This window comes from Rhinopithecus roxellana, chromosome 19, assembly GCF_007565055.1.
Source record: "Rhinopithecus roxellana isolate Shanxi Qingling chromosome 19, ASM756505v1, whole genome shotgun sequence".
NCBI lineage: Eukaryota > Metazoa > Chordata > Mammalia > Primates > Cercopithecidae > Rhinopithecus > Rhinopithecus roxellana.
This window is the reverse complement of record NC_044567.1, coordinates 68,470,549-68,490,744: the sequence shown is the minus strand read 5'-3', so window position 1 is coordinate 68,490,744 and position 20,196 is coordinate 68,470,549. Positions and strand designations below refer to the sequence as shown.

The 20,196-nt window shown below is 42.5% G+C and overlaps 1 pseudogene; it reads left to right on the top strand.

Moving 5' to 3' along the window:
* Positions 1-1,566: 1,566 nt before the first annotated feature.
* On the top strand, positions 1,567-14,328 carry LOC115894946 (annotated as a pseudogene).
* Positions 14,329-20,196: the final 5,868 nt, after the last annotated feature.

Below are 20,196 nucleotides of genomic sequence, written 5' to 3'. Positions count from 1 at the left end.
AAGGGTTGCTCCAACCTTTTGGCTTTTGTGAATAGTACTGCTTTGAACATGGGTGTTCAAATATCTCTTCAAGACCTTTCTTTTGATTCTTTGGAGCATATACTCAGAAGTGGAATTACTGGATCATATGGGGATTCTATTTTTAATTTTTTGAGGAATTATCATACTGTTTTCCCATATCAGCTGCACCATTCCCACCAACGGTGCACAAGGGGTCTAGTGCTCCACATCCTCACCAACAGTTGTTATCTTCTGGGTTTTTTGATAGTGGCCATCCTAATGGGTATGATGTGATGTCTCACTTTGGTTTTGATTTGCATTTCCTTCAGATTACTGATGTTGAGCATTTTTATATCATCTTTGGAGAAATGTCTCTTCAAGTCTGTTGCCCTCCCTTTTTTAAATCAGGTTACTTCTTTTTTTGTTGTTGAGTGTAGGAATTTTGTTGCTGATGTTGTTGTTGTTTTTGTTTTGAGATGGAGTCCTGTTCTGTTGCCCAGGCTGGAGTGCAGTAGCGTGATCTTGGTTCACTGCAACCTCCACCTCCCAGGTTCAGGCGATTTTCCTGTCTCAGCCTCCTGAGTAGCTGGGATCACAGGCGCCCACTACCATGCCTGGCTAATTTTTTGTATTTTTAGTAGAGACAGGACTTCATCATGTTGGCCAGGCTGGTCTTGAACTCCTGACCTCAGGTGATTCACCCGCCTTGGACTCCCAAAGTGCTGGGATTACAGGCATGAGCCACTGTGTCTGGCCATAGAAATTTTTTATGTATTCTGGACATTACAATATCCAGATATCCTTATATGATTTGCAAATATTTTCTCCCATTCCATGGGTTGCCCTTTCACTCTGCTGATTGTGTCCTTTGATACACACAAGTTTTTTATTTTGATGTAGTCCAATTTATCTATGTTTACTTTTGTTGCCTGTGAGCACTATGTATTTTAAATATCCACATTGCTATATATACATCAATTTTGCTTTTAATCATAATGTACATCTATCATATTTTACTCCTCTAGTTCCATGTTGTCTCCCACACACCTCAACTAATGTCTGCCACAGTGAATATTCTACATGTCTTTTTTTTTTTGAGAGGAGTCTTACCCTGTTGCCCAGGCTGGAATGCAGTGGTGCGATCTCAGCTTACTGAAAACCTCTGCCTCCCGAGTTTAAGCGATTCTCCTGCCTCAGCCTCCTGAGTAGCTGGGATTTACAGGCGTGTGCCACCACATCCGGCTAATTTTTTGTATCTTTAGTACAGACGGGGTTTCACCATGTTGGCCAGGCTGGTCTTGAACTCCTGACCTCGTGATCCACCCACCTTGGCCTCCCAAAGTGCTGGGATTACAGGCATGAGCCACCGCACCTGGCTTTCTACATGTCTTTTTACAGAGGTCTACAAAAATCCCTCTGGGATTTTTATACCCAGGAGTAGAATGTGTGGGTGAAAGGGCATCTACTGAGTCTTGCCAGCTTAGGGCCTGCCATCTCAACCCGTTTGGCATCTTTATACTTTGCTGGAGAACTGAGGTTGCACCTAGTCTCTGGCCATCTGCGGGTATGGGTATGTGAAACAGAATTGCTGGGTGCCAGAGACTGTTGAAAAGCAAACGCCTGTTTTCTTTCCTGTTCCCTAGGTTGGACAAGGGAGTGCTTCCAGGAGTGGGGCTCCTACATCTGCCTGGTTATTCCCAGTATGTTCATGGTGTGCATTGAGCGGTGGACATTTGAGATCGGAAACTTCCTTGCAGGTTTGTCAGCAGTCCAGTCGAAAGCTGTCCTCAGCCTGGCCAGTCAGGTCTCCAGAGATTCCCAGGAAGCTCCAGCTTTGCTTCTTTGTCCTGCCTCATTTCATTAGGCTGTCATGGAGGTTTTCAACATAGGTTTAAGCCCTTATCCCATCATTAGCAGACTCAGGTTGGGTGGGGTTTTGGCTCTACTGCAGCACCTGTTACTTTGTAAGTGAGGAAAGGGAAGCTGCTGGTCAGAGGTTTGCCAGAGGTCACGAACTGAAGGAACAAAAGCCCGACCCCAGGCCTCATGAACTAGCTTGTGCCTCAGCTGACTTTGGCCAGGCATCAAGCCAAATTGTTTTTTAATTTTATTTTTTTGAGACAGAGACTCGCTCTGTCACCCAGGCTGGAGTACAGTGGCACGATCTCGGCTCACCGCGCCCTCCGCCTCCCTGGTTCAAGCGATTCTCCTGCCTTAGCCTCCCAAGTAGCTGAGACTACAGGCGTGCACTACCATGCCTGGCTAATTTTTGTATTTTTGGTAGAGATGGGGTTTCACCATGTTGGCCAGGCTGGTCTGGAACTCCTGACCTTGAGTGATCCACCTGCCTTGGCCTCCCAAAGTGCTGGGATTACAGGCATGAGCCACTGCACCAGCCCAAGCCAAATTTCTAAAAGTTGTATGTACACAGGGCGACTGATTCAGCCCTGTTTTAGCCATGGCCTATGTTTCTGTTGGAACTGTAATCGTTTTTGCCGTATTTACCTTAGCCATTTTGTTATTAGTAAAGTAACAATCAGTTGATGCAGAGGGTGACAGTGACGACGCTGCCATTTCTATGGACACTTGCACACATCAACAGTCCCATCAGCTATCTGTAGAGTTCTGCAGCCTCTGCCTCCCCTCCCACCATGTGATCCCATGTCTCTCTAGGGAGTGACTTGCAACTCTAACAGCCTCACTTTCTTTTGCTTTTTGGGGATGGGGGTAGGGTCTCAGTCTGTCATCCAAGCTGGAGTGCAGTGGTGCCATCAGGGCTCACTACAGCCTCGACCTTCTGGGCTCAAGTGATCCTCCAGCCTCAGCCTCCTGAGTAGCTGGGACTACAGGAGTGTGCCACCATGCCCAACTAATTTTTTGGGATTTTTTTTTGTTTGTTTGTTTGTGGAGATGGGGTTCTCACTATGTTGCTCAGGCTGGTCTCAAACTCCTGGGCTCAGGTGATCCTGCCACCTCAGCCTCCCAAAGTACTGGGATTGCAGGTGTGAGCCACTGCACCTGGCCATTCTTTTTTCTACTTTGAACCTAATGTTTTGTTCCCTAGTGGAGTAGGGATTTGTAGAATGAACCTGTGTTACATCTGAGCTGCCTGAGATCATGGTCATGGCAACTGCTCAGGGCAGGATGTCTGGGCTGCTCAGCACACGTGGTGAATTCTGCCACCAGGTTGTGCTTCTTGGGGGCATTCTTGGGTTCTCTTAAAATAAGTTCTAGTTTCATGAGGAAAATGTTTATATACTTTTTGAAATGTGTTTTGTGTGTGCTGACATTTCAGGACTGAAATGCACCACTGTGCTCCAGCCTAGGTGACAGAATAAGACCCTGTCTCAAGGAAAAAAAAAAAAAAAGGGCTGGGCGCGGTAGCTCATGCCTGTAATCCCAGCACTTTGGGAGGCTGAGGAGGGCAGATCACAAGGTCAGGAGTTCAAGACCAGCCTGACCAACATGGTGAAAACCCATCTCTACTAAAAATACAAAAATTAGCTGGGCATGGTGGCAGGCACCTGTAGTCCCAGCTACTCGGGAGGCTGAGGCAGGAGACTTGCTTGAACCTGGGAGGTGGAGGTTGTTGCAGTGAGCCGAGATCACATCACTGCACTCCAGTCTGGGCGACAGAGACTCCGTGTCCAAAAAAAAAAAAAAAAAAAAAAGACATTAAATAATGATAGAAGGGTCAATTAACCAAGCAAATTTAAGATTTATAAACATCAGAGCCCCAAAATACATGAAGCAAACATTGACAACTGAAGTGACAAGGAGATCTGTACAGCAATAGTTGAAACTTCAATATCCCACCTTCAGTAATGCATAGGATAGCCAGATACAGCATCAATAAGGAAATGGAGGCACTTAACAATGCTATAAACTAACTGGACCTAACAGACACACACAAAGTACTCTAGTCTCCGAGAGCAGAGCATATATTTTTCTCAAGTGCATGTGAGACATTCTCCAAAACAGACCATACCTTAGGCCACAAAACAAGTCTTAATAAAATTTTTTTTTAATCAGAGACAATGTCGCGCTCTGTTTTTCAGGCTGGAATGCAGGGGTGCAATTAGCTCATTGCAGCATCAAACTCCTGGGCTGAAGCAATCCCTCTTACCTCAGGCTCCCAAGAAGCTGGAACTAAAGGTGCACACCACTACACCCAGCTAATTTTTAAAATTTTTTGTAGAGACAGGTTCTCACTATGTTGCCCTGGCTAATCTTAAACTCCTGGCCTCACGCAGTCCTCCTTCCTCAGCCTCTCAAAGCACTAAGGTTACAGATATGAGCCACCATGCCTGGCCTATAAATTTCAAAAGACTGTAATCATGGTGATTGATTATCTTTTCCAATCACAATGGAATAAAAGTAGGTATCGAGGGCTGGGCACAGTGGTTCATTCCTGTCCTTTCGAGATTCTGTTTAAAAAAAAAAAAGAAACTAGAAATCAATAACAGAGGAAATAACGGGAAAACCCACAATATGTAGAAATTAAACAAAACACTCTTGTTTTAGTCTGTTTTCACACACTATAAAGAACTACTTGAGGCCGGGAGCAATGGCTCATGCCTATAATCCCAGCACTTTGGGAGGCCCGGGCAGGCTGATCACTTGAGAACAGAAGTTCAAGACCAGCTGGACAACATGGTGAAACTCGGTCTCTACTAAAAATACAAAAATTAGCCAGGCGTGGCAGCACGCAGCTGTAATTCCAGCTCCTCAGGAGCCTGAGGCAGGAGAATCGCTTGAACCGAGGAAGTGGAGGTTGCAGTGAGCCAAGATTGCTCCACTGCACTCCAGCCTGGGTGACAGAGCAAGACTCTGTCCCTAAAAAAAACAAAACGAAACAAAAAAACAACCTGAGACTGGCCAGTTTATGAAGAAAAGAGGTTTAATTTAGTTCTCCATGGCTGGGGAGGTTTCAAAAACTTACAACCATGGCAGAAGGCGAAGGGGAAGCAAGCATGTCTTACCATTGCAGAGCAGGAAGGAGATGTACCACACTTTCAAACCATTAGATCTTGTGAGAACTCACTATCGCGAGAACAGCATGGAGGAAATCTGCCCCTTTGATTCACTCACCTCCCACCACGCCCCTCCCCAGACACATGGGGATTACAACTCAAGATGAGATCTGGGTGGGACACAGAGCCAAATAATACTAACTCTGAAGCAACCATTGAGTCAAAGAAGTCATCAAGGGAAATGAGAAAATATCTTGAGACAAATGAAAATGAAAACTCAACATACTAAAACTTCCGGGATGTAGCAAAAGCAGTAGTAAGAGGGAAAAATATACCTGTAAACACCTCCTTTAAAAAAGAAGAAATGGGGCCACATGCAGTGCCCCACACCTACACTCCCAGCACTTTGGGAGGCCAAGGCGGGCAGATAACTTGAGGTCGGGAGTTCAAGACCAGCCTGGCCAACATGGTGAAAGCCCGTCTCTACTAAAAATACAAAAAAATTAGCCAGGTGTGGTGGCGGGCACCTGTAATCTCAGCTGCTCCGGAGGCTGAGGCAGAAGAATTGCTTTAGCCCAGGCGGCGGGGGTTGTAGTGAGCCCAGATTGTGCTGCTGCACTCCAGCCTGGGTGACAGAGCAAGACTCTATCTCAAAAAAAAGAAGAAATAGGCCAGGCATGCTGGCTCACACTTGTAATCCCAGTATTTTAGGAGGCTGAGGCGGGTGGATCACCTGAGATCAGGAGCTTGAGACCAGCCTAGCTAACATGATGAAACCCTGTCTCCACTAAAAGTACAAAATATTAGCCAGGCATGGTGACGTGAGCCTGCAGTCCCAGCTACTCTGGAGGCTGAGGCAGGAGTATCGCTTGAACCCAGAAGCTGGATGGAGGTTGCAGTGAGCTGAGATGGCGCCACTGCACTCCAGCCTGGGTGACAGAGCAAAACTCCGTCTCAAAAAAAAAAAAAAGAAACATCTAATCAATAAGCTAATTGCATGCTTATGGAACTAGAAAAACAGCAAACTAAGTCCAAAACTAGTAGAAGGAAAGCAATAATAAAGATTGGAGTCAAGATAAATAAAACATTTTCTTTTTTTCCCCTCTTTTTAGAAAGGGTCTCACTCTGTCATCAAGGCTGGGGACGCTGGCATGATCACAGCTCACTGTAGCCTTGACCTCCAAGGCTTAAGCAATCCTCCCAGCTCAGCCTCCTGAGTAGTTGGGACTACAGGCCCACACCACAACACCAGCTAATTTTTTTATTTTTAGTAGTAGGGTTTCACCATGTTGTCCAGGCTGGTCTCAAACGCCTGAGTTCAAGTGATCTGCCCACCTCAGCCTCCCAAACTGTTGGGATTACACATGTGAGCCACCATGCCCAGCTGTGCTTGAACTTTTAATGCATTCCCCAAGTCACACAGAGATCAATGGACAAAGGATGGTAACTTACTGTCTCGAAGCACCACCTTTGACCAATCACTGGCTGACCACTAAAAATTGTAGACACAGGGGTGATCCCTAGGACACTGGGCTTTACAATTTTTTTAACTGAAAAAAATACAAAAACAACTTTGGAGATAAATCAATGTTAAAAAACTGCAAGGAAAACAATATTCCACGGATTTGGTCCAGGCAAATTACTAAACAAATAGAACAATCCGACGAGGCATCGTGGCTCATGCCTGTGATCCTAGCACTTTGGGAGGCCAAGGCAGGCAGATCACTTAAGGTCAGGAGTTCATGACTAACCTGGCCAACATGGTGAAACCCATCTCTACTAAAAATACAAAAATTCGCCAGGCGTAGTGGTGTGCACCTGTAATCCCAGCTACTTGGGAGGCTGAGGCAGGAGAATCGTTTGAACTTGGGAGGTGGAGGTTGCAGTGAGCTGAGTCGTGTCCTTGCACTCCAGCCTGGGCAACACAGTAAGACTTTGTCTCAAAAAAAAAAAAAAAAAAAAAAAAAAGAACAATCCCCAATTGGGAGAGGGGGAGGGTGCAAATCTCAAGTTGCTATTTGTATTGTACAAAATGTTTGATTTTCGGCAAAAAACTGCAAGGCATGCAAAGCAACAAAGAAGTATGACCCATACACAGGGGTATGAAGCAATCAACAGAAACTGTCGTGAGAGGCCAAATGTTGGACTTAGCAAAGACTTTAAAGCAGTTATTTTATTTATTTTTATTTTTTTTTGAGATGGAGTCTCGCTCTGTCACCTGGGCTGGAGTGTAGTGGCCGGATCTCAGCTCACTACAAGCTCCGCCTCCCGGGTTTACACCATTCTCCTGCCTCAGCCTCCCGAGTAGCTGGGACTACAGGTGCCCGCCACCTCGCCCGGCTAGTTTTTTGTATTTTTTAGTAGAGAGGGGGTTTCACCGTGTTAGCCAGGATGGTCTCGATCTCCTGACCTCGGGATCCGCCTGTCTCGGCCTCCCAAAGTGCTGGGATTACAGGCTTGAGCCACCGCACCTGGCCTGAAGCAATTATTATAAATACATTTTTAAAAGTAGAGAAAGCCAGCCGGGTACAGTGGCTCACGCTTGTAATCCCAGCACTTTAGGAGGCCGAGGTGGGTGGATCATGTGAGCCCAGGAGTTCGAGACCAGCCTGGCCCACACGGTGAAACCCCGACTCTACTAAAAATACGAAAAATTAGCTGGGCATGGTGGAGGGTGCCTGTAGTCCCACCTATGCAGGAGACTGAGGCAGGAGACAGTGACTCATCAAATAGAGAATATCAAGAAAAAGACGGAAATTATAAAAAAGAACCAAATGGAAATTCTGGAGTTAAAAAGTACAATAACTGAATAAAATAATCAGCAAACCTGAGAACAGATCAATAGATATTTCCAATCTGAAAAACTCTAAGGAAAAAACAATATGGAAAAATGAACAGACTCAGATGTGGGATATTATCAAGCATAGACCATTAAGTGCACATAATGGGAGTCTCAGAGAAGAGAAAGAGAAAGGGACAGAATGAATATTTTAAGAAATGATGGTTGACAACTCCCCAAATTTGGTGAAAAACATTTATTTATATATCAAAAAAGATCAATAAACTCCAAGCAGGATAAACACAGAGATACACATCCAGACAGATCACAGTTAAAATTGTTGAAAATCTAAGACAGAGAAAAATCTCAAAAGCACTAAGAGAAAAATGACTCATCACCCACTAGGGAAACTAGTAAGATTAACAGGTGACTTCTCATCAGAAACAATGGAGGCCAGAAAGCAGTAAGATGACATAGTCAAAGTACTGGCTGGAGAAAATCCTAACAATCAAGAATTCAGTATCTACCAAAAAAACACTTTTCCAAAGTGAAGGCAAATAAAGGGAAATAATGACATTCCCAGATAAATGAAGATTCTGAGAATCTGTATAAAGAGCATTGGTAATTATGCAGATAATTATAGAAGAGTACATTATGTATTTTTCTCTTAACCAATTTAAAGGACAACTGTATAAAATAATTATAAAATTGTACTACTGGGTTTTGTTTGTAACATACAAAAATTAATATATATGACAACACAAAAGAGGAAAGGAATGGAATTATATGAGCTAAAAAAAAATGACACCAAACAAAAAAGAGATACAAAAAAATACAAAAAGAAAAAAAAAAGACACCAAACAGTAACTTGAGTCCATAAGAATAAATGAAGAGTGCCAGAAATGATAAATGTATAGGCTAAAATAGTACTCTAAGGCGGGGCATGATGGCTCACACCTGTAATCCCAGCACTCTGGGAGGCCGAGGCAGGATGTTTGCTTGAACCCAGGAGTTGGTGACCAGCCTGGGCAATATGGCAAAAACTTCTCTACAAAAAATTTAAAAATTAGCTGGGCATGGTGCTGTGTACTTGTAGTCCCAGCTACATAGAAGTTTCAGGCAGGAGGATCACTTGAGCCCAAGAGGTCAAGGCTGCAGTGAGGCATGTTTGTACCACTCTACTTAGGCCTGGATGCAGAGTAAGACTCTGTCTCAGAAAAAAAAAAGAGAAACACACAAAAAGATACTATACATGTTTTTCACCTTTCTTCTCCTCACTTCTTTAAAAGAGGTAAGACTGTATAAAGCAATAGTTGTAACACTGCACTGCTGAGATTACAACATAGACATAATATGTGAGACAATAACAGCACAAAGGGAAGAGCAAATGAAGCCATATTAACGGAACAAAGCTTCTATATTTTAATGGAATTCAACTAGTTTTCTGTTTTGCTTTTGTTTTTGTTTTTTTTTGGAGACAGAGTCTCGCTCTGTCAACCAGGCTGGAGGAGTACAGTGGCGAGATCTTGGCTCACTGCAAGTTCCGCCTCCTGGGTTCATGCCATTCTCCCGCCTCAGCCTCCTGAGTAGCTGGGACTACAGGTACCTGCCACCATGCCCGGCTAATTTTTTTGGTACTTGTAGTAAAGATGGGGTTTCACCACATTAGTCAGGATGGTCTTGATCTCCTGACCTCATGATCCGCCCACCTCAGCCTCCCAAAGTGGTGGGATTACAAATGTGAGCCACCACGCCCCGCCTCAACTAGTATTTATATAAAGTAGATTGTGATAAATTAAGATGCATACTGTAATCCCTAGATCAATCATTAAAAAAAATAACAAATAGCACAAAAAAGCCAGAAGACTCAATGAAAGAATTTACATGGTACACTAGAAAATAATCTAGGCACAATGGCTCATACCTGTAATCCTAGCACTTTGGGAGGCCGAGGCAAGAAGATTGCTTGGAGCCAGGAGTTCGAGAATAGCGCTGACAATATTGTGAGACCCTATCCCTACAAAAGGGTAAAAAAATTAGCCGACTGGGCTGGGTCCGGTGACTCACCCCTGCAATCTCAGCACTTTGGGAGGCCAAGGCAGGTGGATCCCCTGAGGCCGGGAGTTCGAGACACGCCTAAACAACATGGCAAAACCCCATCTCTACTAAAAAAAAAAATACAAAAATTAGGCCAGGCGTGGTGGTTCACGCCTGTAATCTTAGCACTTTGGGAGGCTGAGACAGGCCGGATCATGAGGTCAGGAGTTCGAGACCAGCCTGGCCAACATGGTGAAACCCCGTCTCTACTAAAACTACAAAAATTAGCTGGGTATAGTGGCATGCTCCTGTAATCCCAGCTACTCAGGAGGCTAAGGCAGGAGAATCGCTTGAACCCAGGAGACAGAGGTTGCAGTGAGCAGAGATCGCGTCACTGCACTCCAGCCTGGACGACAGAGCGAGACTCCGTCTCAAAAGAACAAACAAGCAAACAAAATTAGCAGGGCATGGTGGCAGGCACTTGTAATCCCAGCTACTTGGGAGGCTAAGGCAGGAGAATCGCTTGAACCTGGGAGGTGGAAGTTGCAGTGAGTCAAGATCGTGCCACTGTACTCCAGCCTGGGCAACAAGAGCAAAACTTCGTCTCAAAAACCAAACAAAACAGGCCGGGCATGGTGGCTCACGCCTGCAATCCCAGCACTTTGGGAGGCTGAGGTGGGCAGATCACAAGGTCAGGAGTTCAACACCAGCCTGGCCAAGATGGTGAAAAACCCTGTCACTACTAAAAATATAAAAAATTAGCTGGGCGTGGTGGCGGGTGCCTGTAATCCCAGCTACTCGGGACGCTGAGGCGGAGAACTGCCTGAACCCAAGAGGCGGAAGTTGCAGTGAGCCAAGATCGTGCCACTGCACTCCAGCCTGGGTGACAGAGCGACACTCTGTCTCAAAAACAAAACAAAGCCGGGTGCAGTGGCTGACACCTGTAATTCCAGCACTTTAGGAGGCTGAGACGGGCGGATCACGAGGTCAGGAGATCCAGACCATCCTGGCTAACACGGTGAAACCCTGTCTCTACTAAAAATACAAAACAATTAGCTAGGCATAGTGGCGGGCGCCTGTAGTCCCCGCTACTCAGGAGGCTGAGGCAGGAGAATGGCGTGAACCCGGGAGGCAGAGCTTGCAGTGAGCTGAGATCGCGCCACTGCACTCCAGCCTAGGCGACTGAGTGAGACACCGTCTCAAAACAAATAAATTAATTAATTAAATTAACAAAACAAAAAATTAGCCGACTGTGGTCATGCAGGCTTGTAGTCCCAGCTATTAAGGAAGCTGAGGTGGGAGAATCACTTGCACCCAGGAGTTCAAGGTTGCAGTGAGCTACGATCACACCACTGCATTCCCGGTCCAGCCTGGGTAATACAGTGAGGCCTTTTCTCAAATAAAAGGGGGAAAAAAAAGAAAATAATCTATTTAATAAATATTGCTGGGCATGTTGGCTCACATCTGTAATCTCAGCATTTTGGCAGGCCAAGGTGGGTAGATCGCTTGAGCCCAGGAGTTTGAGACCAGCCTGGACAACATAACGAAACCCTGTCTCTACAAAAAAATACAAAAATTAGCCAGGGGTGGTGTTGTACACCTGTAGTCCCAGGTACTGGGGAGGCTGAGGTTGGAGGATCACCTGAGCCTGGGGAAGTCGAGGCTGCAGTGAGCCATGATCATACCACTGCACTCCAGCCTGGGTGACAGATTAAAATCCTGTCTCAAAAAAAATTTTTTTTAATTAAATAAATAAATATGAACCACAGGCTGACAACTCCCCAATCTGCCCCCAGTCTAGACTTTTCTGAAATTCAAGTGCACTTCTGACATCCACCCTTAGACATCCAATGGTTATCTTAAATGTAACATATCCAACAGAAACTCATCTTGTCCCCATTGCCTGTTCTATCCACACAGTCTTTCCCATCACTGTAACTGACAACATCCTTTCAGCTGATCAGGCCAAAAACTTTGGAGTCATCCTTGAGTCTTCTCTCTCACACCCTCAGATTCAATCCTTCAGTGAATGCCGTAGCCTCTACCTCCAGAAAGACTTCTTACCACCTCCACTGCTATTATCCTAGTCGAAGCTACACTCATCTCTCACCTGGGTAACGACAAGAGTCTCCTGATTAGTCTCCCAGCTTCTGCTCTTCCCCTTATATGCACACAGTCTATTCTCAAGCAGCAGCCAGCTTGATCCTTTCTAAAAACATTAGTCAGATCACTTTTCCTCCACTCAAAACTCTCTAATGGCTCCCATCACACTTTGTGGAAAAACCCAAGTCTTCAACTGGCTTTCTAGTTGTTCCTCAAGCTTACAGGCATGTTCCCAGCCCTAAGCATTTGTATTGGCTGTTCACTCTGCTTAAAAAGCTCTTCCCACAGATATCCCATGGCTCACTCTCATTTCAAGTCAAGTCTTTGTTCAAATGTCACTTTCTCAATAAGGTCTTCACTGACTATCTTATTTAAAATTTCAATCCCCACCCCCACTCCACCCCCACTTCTTTATTCCCACAATACTTAGCAACTTCTAATATAATATCTAACTATGGTTTTTAATTTGTTTCTTGTCTCTCTCTACCACTAGAATATATGCTACATGAGGAGAGTGATTTTATTACTCTATCTCCCGTACCTAGAACATAGTAATAAGCACTCAATAAATATTTACAAAACTGGTGAAGAAAATAAACAAAAAGAAAAGCGAAACTGACTTCAATTTTCTTCTGAAATCTCTATTTTTTAAATCTTTCAGCACATAAAACAATGAAGTCAGAAAGCATGCAAAAGTTGAAACTATTTCTTACCAAAGTCCATTCTATCTTTTTGGTTTCTCTGAAACAAACCCAAAAGGAGATTAGCCAAATAAGGTGATGTTTCTCTGGGAATACTGGGGGAAAGGAAAAACACAACCACCTAAGTGATAAGTTTATATATATAAACAACATTAATTTTTGCCTTCCATATAGTAAACTAAAACATATATGTGGTTTCACAAATACCAATACATTTATACCAAGAAGACCATGTAAGAGTCATCTAAAGAAGGAAAAAAAAGCACTAAACTGCCTTTGAGAAATAGCATCAAATTGAGAAGATTCCTGTACTGTGCTTGTTGTTATCTGAGTATCTGCAGGAGTAAGGCACCTCACAAGCCCAATGTGGAGTTTTACCATGACTTCAATCTTGCACTAATAGTTGCTATAATGTTCTCTATTACAAAATAGCCACCTCCATTTCCATCTGGAAAAGGGCAGCACTTAAACACAAGTCAGAACTAACACAACTTCCTAACATCCAATATGAAAACAACAAGCAATAGGAAAATGAGTGAAGTAATAGAAGTACACAATTCAAAGAATAAGAATTACAAAAATATATTAAACAGGCTGGGCACGGTGTCTTATGCCTGTAATCCTAGCACTTTGGGAGGCCAAGGTGGGTGGATCACTTGAGGTCAGGAGTTCAAGACCAGCCTGAACAACATGGTGAAATCCTGTCTCCACTAAAAATACAAAAATCAGCCGGGCGTGGTAGCCTGCCTGTAGTCCCAGCTACCTGGGAGGTTGAGGCAGGAAAATGGCTTGAAATCGGGAGGTGGACGTTGCAGGGAGCCAAGATCATGCCATTGCACTCCAGCCTGGCAATAGAACAAGACTCTATCTCAAAAAAAAAAAAAAAAGAAAAAGAAAAAGAAAAAGAAAAAGATATTAAATACAAAGGAGCCAAACTCACTAATGAAGAGAACAATCCAAATTAAATTAATAGCTAAGTGGTCCTTATGCATTTGTGCAGCATCAAATCCACTAACATTCTGTGTTGGTAAAAATGAGGGAAAAGGGGCAGTCTTCTATCTTGCTGTATTCACTGGGATAGCCTATTTGGAAAGTGTATCTTTTGGTCTGACAATTCCATTTCTAGGAGTCCAAACTAACAAAATGCACACAAAGGTGTACACACACACACACATACACACACACACACAAACATATATACATACACACTTCACTAGAGCCTGTTTGTAGTGACCAAAAAATGAAAACAGGGATCTGATTAAATAAAATAATGTACATCTATGGGACTCTCTGTGGCATTTAAAAGCATACAGTGGCAGGTGCAGCTGTGCCCTGGGTCACCAAGATATCGTTCCCAAAGTATACTCCATCGCGCCTGGCCACTCTGCCCCCAGCCCTCGACCCAGCCAAATACGACATATCTCCAGAAACCCGACGGGCGCAAGTTGAGCCATTGGCCATAAGAGTCCGGCTGAAACGAGAGTACCTGCTTCAGTACAACCACCCCAACTGCAGAGGGCTCATCGAAGATCCTGCCTTGATTCGTTGGACCTATGCAAGATCAGCAAATACCTACCCTAATTTCAGACCCACTCCTAAAAACTCACTCTTGGGAGCTCTGTGTGGACTTGGACCCCTCTTCTTCTGCTATCATGTTTTCAAAACTGACAGGGACAGGAAAGAAAAGCTCATCCGGGGAGGAAAATTGGGTCAGACATTTAATCTCTCATGTTAAGTCTGTCGATGACTATGTGTACTCCTGCCTAAATAGTCTATTAATCATTAAAAAACAACAAAAAAAAGCATACAGTTGGCCAGGTATGGTGGCTCACACCTATAATCCCAGCACTTTAGGAGGCCAAGGTGGGAGGATCACTTGAGGTCAGGAGTTCAAGACCAGCCTGGCCAACATGGTGAAACCCCGTCTCTACTAATAAAAAAAAAAAAATACAAAAATTAGCCAGGTGTGGTGGTGGGCACCTACAGTCCCAGCTACTAGGGAGGCTGAGGCAGGAGAATTGCTTGAACTAGGGAGGCGGAGGTTGCAGTGAGCCTAGATCGTGCCACTGCACTCCAGCCGGGGTGACAGAGCAAGACTCTGTCTCAAAATAAAAAAGCATACAGTGGCTTTCCACATCCTGTTGAGGAACATCATCTGTGATGTACTACAAAGTAAAAAACAAAAGGACACTGCAAACAACTCACAAAATATGATGTAATTTGTCTTAAACTATGTGTGTATATAAATACATACATAAACAAGCACTCATCTCAAGATACAAGCTCAAGAGAAAACAAAAGGAAAACAAGCACTCAAACATGTATAAAGAACTCCCACAAAAACTATGTGGAAAGAGACACAGCAAACTCTTGTTACCCCTAAAGAAGAGAGCAAAGCTGTGGGGAATTCACTTTCTACTTTCTGCGTATCTATTCTGTCCATATTACCCTCCCCACAAGGAACACATGTAACTTCTATATCTTTTTCTTTCAAATTTACATTTTAAAAAAGAAAGAAAAGAGTACAGTACTACACAGACACCTATGATGTGCCAGCAATTTTCCAATTTGCTATAACAAATGCTTTCACATTATCAACTGAAAAAGAATTCAAAAATGAGAATACATAAAACACAAACAGTTCAAATAAACAACACTGTGTTCACAAATAGTAAAACCCAGTGTAATCTAAACACATACCTAGGCATTAAGCTCCTGTTTTTTTCATAAAACATCCTTAAGTCTTGAGGACTACTGGCCTATTAAAAAAAAAAAAAGATTTAATTTCCTAAACAATGGGGGCAAAACTTCCAAATCGTATGATTGACGCTCATATTCTTTTTTTTAACGGATTGAGGGAGTGGGAGTTTCAAGGAAGGGATTCAGAGGAAAGGAGGGAAAGTATGAGGGAGGAGGAAAGGAAAGAGAGATGACGCTCATATTCTTGCTACAGAACATAGATTCTCAACTTGAAAGCCATGGATTGCTGAAGGAGCCATAACTGGTCATTAGGAAGTCATAAAACCTATGACATTGTGTGAAAATTCTGTACATCTGAGTATAATGTACCTTTTCTGAGGTACCTTTTCTGAGGTCAGACTCTCAGAGGAGCCTGAAACTTAGAATAGATTAAGGGTCACTATTCTGAAGGTTACATGACCTGCCCAATAAGTACGTTATTGTGGGGTAAAATTCAGGTGTACTTTACCTTCGGACCCTAAAGGAATTCAAAGAAAAGAACTATGTATACTGCTACTATGCAGTCTCTCCACAGCAACAAGTAGCTGGTAACAACAACTGCTTAAATGTAGAAGCCTCCTCTACAATGCAAACTAGACTAAGAAATTAAAAGTGTTTAACCTGGCTGTGTCACTAATTTTCTTAATACTATCTTGGGCAAATATTTTCATTTTGTTCCAGTTTTCAAATTCAAAGATCTTCTTTATAACATAAGAAATTATAACATGACAATATGAACTCAAGTGAAATCATCGTGATTATACTCTACAGGGTCACTTTTTGACAGGATGTTGGGGGAGAGGAGCAGACAGACCCATAATAATTTCCATAAAGCGTATATAATTACCTCCCTCTCACCTAGCAGTGTCAGGAATAGAGAGCTAGAGATGGTTTCCAGAGATCTCCCCAGACAGCCCCAGCCCTCGTGTGGATTCCAGGATCTCAAAACCAGGCTAACCAGGAAGCTGTGGTGTCACCATTCACACCCATTTCCCACCAGGCTGTTAGCCCTGATCCCAACATACAACAGACTGCATGCCCAGTTCAACTACAAAGGGCAAGCAGATAAAAGCGGAAAACCAAAAGATGTTCTGACTCACTAAAGCAGTTTTTGCCTGTAAAAGAATCAAAGTAAGTCACAGAGGAGCCAAAAACACTGCTTTCAAAGTATTCTTCATTTTACAAATCAAACGCAACTATAAAATGACAAGATCCCAAAACTGAGGACATAAGAAAAAAGTCAGCCTACCTGAAAAGGTGGTTTTCCAACTAGGCATTGGTATATCACTGTTCCTATGCTCCACAAGTCAGCCTTAGCATCATAATGTTGAGACATAATAACCTCAGGAGCCTGGGGACAGAGAAATTTAAGGGGCATGCAGTATTTACATAATTAATATGCACATATTAATTAACTGCTAAAGGTGACACTCCTAACAAACTACCAGAATAAAACAACACCCTGTGATAGTTCCCTAACAAATAATAAGGCAATGAACTTACAACATATTATCATATATTTACTAGTAAATCTCAAAATCAATGCTGCATGAAAAGGGGCAAGTTATAGAAACAAATGTTCAACTGATTATAATGGACACATAAAGTACAATGAGAGGACCAAAATAATAACAAAGAAAAATACACACCATAGGCCATGGTGTATAAAATACATACACCATAGGACAGAGGTCCCCTCAGGTGTGTGAAAGGAGCAGAGGAGGAAATGGAATCAGGGAGAAGTACAAAAGGAACCTGGGCTGTCTCCAACATACATACATAATTATATATATATATATATATATATATATATATATTTTTTTTTTTTTTTTTTTTTTTTTTGAGAACAAGTCTCACTGTGTCACCCAGGCTGGAGTGTAGCGGCACGATCTCGGCTCACTGCAACCTCCACCTCCTGGATTCAAGCGATTTTCCTGCCTCATCCTCCCGAGTAGCTGGGATTACGTGCGCCTGTCACCACACTCAGCTAATTTTTTGTATTTTTAGTAGAGACGGGGTTTCACCATGTTGGCCAGGCTGGTCTCGAACTCCTGACCTTATGATTCTCCTGCCTTGGCCTCCCAAAGTGTTGGGATTACAGGCATGAGCCACCATGCCCAGCCTATTTTATTTCTTTCAAAAACAAGATCAAGACAAACATGGCAAAATGCTAACTTTGTGAAATATGGATGGTGGGTACATAGGTGTTTGCTATATTATTCCCTATGTTTTTTGTAATCTGAACACTTTTACAGTAATAAAAACTATGACGCAAAACCCCACACAATAATAAAAATTGTCCTAAAAGCAAAACCATTTATATGCTGCTTTGTTACAGGTATTTTCCCACTTCTCATCAAATTTTGCTTTTTAAATATACCATTAATCAGGACAAATATTAAACGGAAATGGAAAATATACTTAAAGATAGTTTTATTCCCCACATGTAACATTTCTTTTTAACTTTAATTCTTTTTGGAAATGAGGTCTTGCTGTATTCACAGGCTGGCCATGAACTCCTGGGCTTCAGAAGTCCTCCTGCCTCAGTCTCCCAAGTGGCTGGGACCAAAGGCATGCATCACTACATCCAGCTCAGAGATAACATTTTTATTTATTTTCCCTAGCAAATTTCTTATTAAGTCAATTTCCTTTAATAATCAGCCAAAGCACTCTAACCTCAAGGCTAAACTCATTTTATACTCAAGAAGTACAAAGTAATTTTAATATTTGTATTTTTTATAAATTTAAAATATATAAAATTTATTATATATAAGCAGTAAAATTATCATCCACAGTAAATCTGATAAAATTTTTTTTGAATTTTATTAATAGTTCAAAGTTGATTTTAGTTTAGAGAAATTCTGAATTTAATATAAACCCATTTTAAACTTAGAACTGAAATAGGTACATTTCACATAATTCTGAAGCTCTAGAATTAAGGTATTTCCAGACTCAACACTGCACATTAGTTTAGAAGTTTCATAACCTAACCCTATAATACATGATGGTATCTATATGAGAGGATAAAGGGGAAAGCTGAGATATTTCAGCTTTGAGTGTGAGGCTAATAGAAAAAACATCTGCAATATAGGGATCCTGTCAAGAGAGTTAACATGCAAAAGATGAGCACATCCTACAGCTGAAGAAGTGCTCCCATAAGGTGTTTTCTAAGCATTCCTACTTTTATAGTTCACTATGCTAAGGCAAAAGATTTCTGCATTACAGCATTATCAGTAATATAATTAACATTAGTAATAACAACTTGGATTATATGTAAGATCACATCTTATTTGGAAGCAAGCATTATATTTAAATTCCAATGCTTATGGAGCCACGCTTTAAACACACAAGGATGCAAACACTCACTCACCATGTACATCGGGGATCCACACAGTGTTGCAGCCATCATGTTACTATGTAGGTAACGAGCAAAACCAAAATCCGCTATTTCACAAAACAGAAAGTAGAAAAGCAAATTATATCTTCGCTCATACCTAACATACATCATATGATTCTTCAAGACACAAGAAGGCACAAAGGACTGTGAAAAATAAACAGCTTACTGAATATCACTGTCCACCAAAGAAAAAAGTAGCTACCTCAATTTCAACAAGCTAAAAATAGTAGTAATCGTCAACTGTACAAGTCACTCCTCTGCCAGATTTGTAACCAAGGTGCATGAAACTTTGCAAGTGAAAAATGCTAATAATAATAAGTAGCTCATTAATACAGTTTTCATTAAATATCAATATCAGATGTAGAATGTGAACAATTATGTTTTTATTGTTTCAAATAATTTTGAGGTACTGCTAAAAAAAAAAAAACCTGCGAAGGGCTAAACTGGATGGTCTCTGAGATCCCTATGTCAAAAGCCTAGGAACTGTAAAGAATCAGGGTTATGGCTGGGCGTGGCGGCTCACACCCATAATCCCAGCACTTTGGGAGGCCAAGGTGGGCGGATCACCTGAGGTCGGGGTTTGAGACCAGCCTGGCCAACATGGTGAAACCCCGTCTCCACTAAAAAAATATATACAAAAAAAAAATTAGCTGGGTGTGGTGGAACATGCCAGCTACTTGCACGTCCCAGCGACTTGGGAGGCTGAGGCAGGAGAATCTCTTGAACCTGGGAGGCGGAGGTTGTAGTGAGCCGAGATTATGCCTCACTCCAGCCTGGGTGACAGAATGAGACTCCATCTCAAAGAAAAAAAAAAGAAACAGGGTTATTAATTTGCTGCCAGTAACCACACCACATCAATTTTCCTCTCGAGAGACACAGGTATTCATATTTAGAACTCCTGATGAGGGCCTGTCAGCATTGCCTGAGACTTAGCAGACACTGTCAATAATGTAAAGGATTCACCTAAGAGAACTCCACGATCTCGATAAAAATATCAAAATTGCATCAATAAAATCCATCATTTAGCCAGGTGTGGTGGCTCACACCTGTAATCCCAGCACTTTCAGAGGCTGAGGCAGGCAGATCACCTGAGGTTAGGAGTTCAAGACCAGCCTGGCCAACACGGTGAAACCCTGTCTCTACTAAAAATACAAAATTTAGCTAGGCGTAGTGGTGCATGCCTGTAATCCCAGTTACTCAGGAGGCTGAGGCAGGAGAATCGCTCAAACCCAGGAGGCGTAGGTTGCAGTGAGCTGAGATCGTCCCACTACACTCCAGTCTGGGCAACAGAGCAAGACTCCATCTCAAAAAAAAAAATTCATCATTCAACAAAGCTAAAGTTGTCTAAAAATAGTTTCAAAAATGTCCTTTCCATAACACAATACATGGCCATTTACCTATTTTTTATTTATTTATTTATTTATTTTTTTTTGAGGCAGAGTCTCACTCTGTCGCCGGGGCTGGAGT